This window comes from Glycine max, chromosome 19 (genome assembly GCF_000004515.6).
Source record: "Glycine max cultivar Williams 82 chromosome 19, Glycine_max_v4.0, whole genome shotgun sequence".
Classification (NCBI taxonomy): Eukaryota; Viridiplantae; Streptophyta; class Magnoliopsida; order Fabales; family Fabaceae; genus Glycine; species Glycine max.
The window spans coordinates 23,094,090-23,098,440 of NC_038255.2; the positions used below are offsets into that span (position 1 = coordinate 23,094,090).

General features: G+C 34.3%; 1 pseudogene; it reads right to left on the reverse strand.

The window, feature by feature from the left end:
- Positions 1-473: 473 nt before the first annotated feature.
- On the reverse strand, positions 474-1,311 carry LOC113000412 (cinnamoyl-CoA reductase 1-like; annotated as a pseudogene).
- Between the last annotated feature and the right edge of the window lie 3,040 nt (positions 1,312-4,351).

The following is a 4,351-nucleotide window of genomic DNA, read 5'->3' on the forward strand; positions in this document are numbered from 1 at the left end:
ATATCAAATTTATTTGGTACTCTAAAAATATGTTGCAGCATTAGCTGGAGGCTAAGTGCATTATTATTTAAATATTACAGCTTAATTTCAGTATGTCATATCGATTGCTCAAATGCAGTTAGCAATCCGCCTTCCAACAAAAATTCAGTTTGCAATCCAAATAATTAATGAGGGTAATGAAACTAAAACCACATTAAGTTAATTGTGATTTTATGTATTATTAATGTGAATATTTTTACACTATTAACTATTAAAAATATGAATTTTAAAGTATATTTAATTTTTATGATTGAGTTTAATACAATGTTATGAGCATTGGTTCGGTCATTAACCTGGTTGAGGTAGTAGGTCAGTGGTCTAACTGGTGGGTCAGTAATTGGTCTGGTTTGATCCAATATATATTAAAAATTCAAAATTATATATGTATCTATTATATATAAGTATATAACTAACATTATTTGATTAAGAAAAGTCTATCCATACTCTAAAATCCAACATAACAATTGATAATAGTGAGATTCGAACACTAATTTAACTTAAATTAAGAAGAAGAAAAATCAAACCTATGAACAGGGAATTCGGGTACAATTCACAGACCATGGCAGAAAAATTAGAAAATTAGTAGATACCATTGGTGCAGAGGTATCTACGAGCAGCAGTAGGGGGTTTCATATAGCAAAACATGAGCTTTAGCAACATCCTTCACATGCATTGCACCCAACTAGTTATACTACTACGTCTCCCTCGACCACATCATTAGCTCCTACAGCACGACATAACTTGCGTTGAGCTCCGACTTCCACGTTGTCAAATGCCCACTAGGTACCACTTCCCCCTTCCCTTATAGTACTCCATGTTCGTCCATGACACCTCGTCTGTGGCCTACCCTGTCGACCACCGTGAGTTCAACACCATTATGGAGATCGAGGATGTGAGCACCACACACTGTGCGACGGTTAGGACGTTCAAGGTGCCCTGAACTGCGGGTTTGAGAAGGTCTCTTTGGGGGTCCTTGAGGGTTCAGGGGGAGGCCACGTGGAAGACGTTGGAGTAGGCAAAGATGGCGTGGGAGAGGGCGGCGGCATCGAGGAGGTCAACGGGGAAGAGGGTGAGGTAGGTGGCGGTGAAGGGGAGGAGGTTAAAGAGATGGGAGGCGTCAGAGCCAGGGAAGATGGTGGTGTGGATGGTGTAGTGTGGGTTCTCCTTCTCCAAGAGGGTTTGGACCTGTCCGGGTTTGTAAAATCGGTCAGGTCGTTGGATTTCCTCAAAAAACCGATCGGGTTGGGCTGGGTCATCTCGAGTCAGATGCATGAACGATCCAATAGCGAAATCGGCCCGGTTAGGTCATTGGATCCCAGTTGGATTGTCCGACCACTAGACCAAACTAGTTTTTATAACACCAGTTTACTACCTTTTCACTGCTTAAAAATAATTATTTTGAAAGTCAACAAACTTATCATACATTGTAGGTTATGATTGAGTGACTTTGTAAAACCTTTTACACTGTAAGCTCATAATCATTTTTTTCCTTATACATTGTAGAACAAGTTTTATATTTATATTTGAGAGAGACTTGTTTATTTAATAGTAATGAATATACTTCAATGTTAGTCATTATTTAAGTTTAATTTGATTATTATGGAAGAGAAATTTTAAAGGTACAAGATAAAACAAATAATGAAGACAAAAGCTCGAGATCTTTTATTAATTTATTAAGTATATTGTAAATGAATCAACAACACTTAGAATATTGTAAAAAGAGAAATCCTAGATTATTTAGATAAAGGATCAATCATACCGTCTTAGTCTCCTTGGGGTTGTTCTAAATTTAATGTAATGAATGCTTCACAACAAGAAAGAAGGGCTCCAAGGTTAGTAATAAATTATAAGCTTATAAACAAAGTACTAAAATGGATAAGATACCCACTACCTAACAAATCTAATCTAATAAAAAGGTTGCATGACACAACTATATTCTCTAAATTTGACATGAAGTGAGACTATTATCAAATTTTAGTGGTAGAGGAGGATAGACACAAAACTGCTTTTGTTGTCCCTTTTGGACATTATGAATGGAATGCAATGCCCAAAGGCTTAAAGAATGCGCCAAGTGAATTTCAAAATATTATGAATAATATTTTCTACCAGTATATGAAATTTTTGATAGTATATTTAGATGATGTACTAATTTTTTTCAAAAGGAATAAATCAACTTGTCTCACATTTAAATAAATTTATAGAAATAACTAAAGAAAATGGGTTGGTGGTCTCAACAAAAAAGACAAAAATATTTCAAACAAATACTGGGTTTATAGGATGTAAAATATACCAATAAACGTTACCCCAATCTAAGATCTCTAGAGTTTGCAAAAAAAATTCCAAATGAAATTAAAGATAAAAAATAGTTAAAATGATTTTTAGGATGCTTAAATTATGTACCAGATTTTATTCCAAATATTAGAATCATTTATGCCCCATTATCCAAAAGAAAAGAAAAAATCCACCCCTATGGAATGCTAACATGACCCAAGTGATTATTGAAATTAAGCAAATTATAAAATGACCTGCCTTGTTTAGGAATTCCAGATCCAAAAGCCTCCTTGATCATAGAAATTGATGCCTTAAACATAGGGTATGGAGGAATCCTAAAGCAAGTTTCAAAAAATTCTTCTAAAGGACAAATAGTTAGATATTATTCGGACGTTTGGCATCCAACTCAACAAAAGTACTCTACAGTTAACAAAGAAATCTAATCCATTATGCATTACCAAATTTCAAGATGATCTATTTAGCAAGCATTTTCTAGTAAGGACTGATAGTAAAGCAGCACGAGTGTTTCAAACAATAATGTAAAAAAATTGGTTTCTAAACATATCTTTGTCAGATGGCAATCATTGTACTCCTATGTTTTGATATTATTCATATGAAAGGGGATAAAATTTTTTTTCCAGATTTTCTAACAAGAGAATTTTTGCAAGGGACCAAAATGAGTAGTAGTAAAGTCAGCAATTGTTTCCCAAAAGCCACCCACTATGTCTCAAGTTATTCAAAAACCTCCTATTAAAATAGATGGAAAATCGACAACCCCACAAAATCCCGCATTACAACAAATTTACCCCTCCAATACCATAACTCTATAAATCCAAGGCCTTCTCAAGACAATTTTTTCCGCAATCATATAATTATAAAGATTAAATTGATGCTTGGTACAATACTTTTTACCTTCGACCTTTTCAACATTCGTGGTTCTTTTGGTTCAAAAATGGAATTTCACTAAAGTTTCCAAAATGGTTCATCAAGTGGTTCAGCGATATTGGATCCATTGTTAATAAATTCCCACAAGTTAAAGACAATCATCAATATTATAATGAAAAAACCACCTTTGTTCAAGGATATAGGTTTATATCATTTGTAGCCAGCCAAGGCATAACTTGGATTATGTCCTGGGATTATGATATGATTCAAGACTTGATAAAACTCTCTAATGAGACAGACACACAATATTTGGCTAGATCAATACAAGTTAAATGGTGGAACAAATTTGATATCTTGTTCGTTAGAAAAGAAAAAATTGATGAATGGGTAAAAATGTCCCAACATAGGTTTAAGATAAAAGTTCAAACCAATAAAGAATCATCATTTTTAGCAGAAAAATAGAAGATAATGGCAGACTTGGCCTCCGCAACCTCTGAAGAAGAATGGCAAGAAAGATTAAAAGATGTGAATTCAACACAATCGGTAGACCTCGAGGACGAGGCCTCATCAAGCCCCAAAAATGTTTTGCAAGACAATGAAGATGATTGTTACGGAATGTACACCTAAGAAAAAATTATGTGGCACCACAAGACCCAAAATTATACCATGTAAGGATACATATTTTCATATTTTAAAATCTGAATACCAAGAGCATTCAACCTTGCATAAGGCAAAAAGCTTCTTTCTCATGCACAGATTTCGCTGTCAACATATAGCCAAGATTCTCTACCCCTTCATCATGAATATGCATGTAGTCCTAACAACAATATTTCAAGTCCCAAAATCTGTCAAGACTCTTCCTTTCAAAAGAATCAAAAGAAGTCATCATGGAAGCAGCTACGTCTTTCAAGTTTCAAGAAAAATATTTTGAAATTCTCTTGGCACATTCTTTAAGGCTTGGCGCATTACATTCTATTCATAATGTCCAAAAGGGACTACGAAAGAAGTTTTGTATCTATCCTTCTCTATCATTGAAATTTGAGTAGCCTAACTTCATGTCAAATTTAGAGAATATAGTTGCGTTATGCAACCTTTTTAGTAGATCAGATTTGTTAGGTAGTGGGTATCTTATTCATTTTAAAACTTTTTTTAGAGG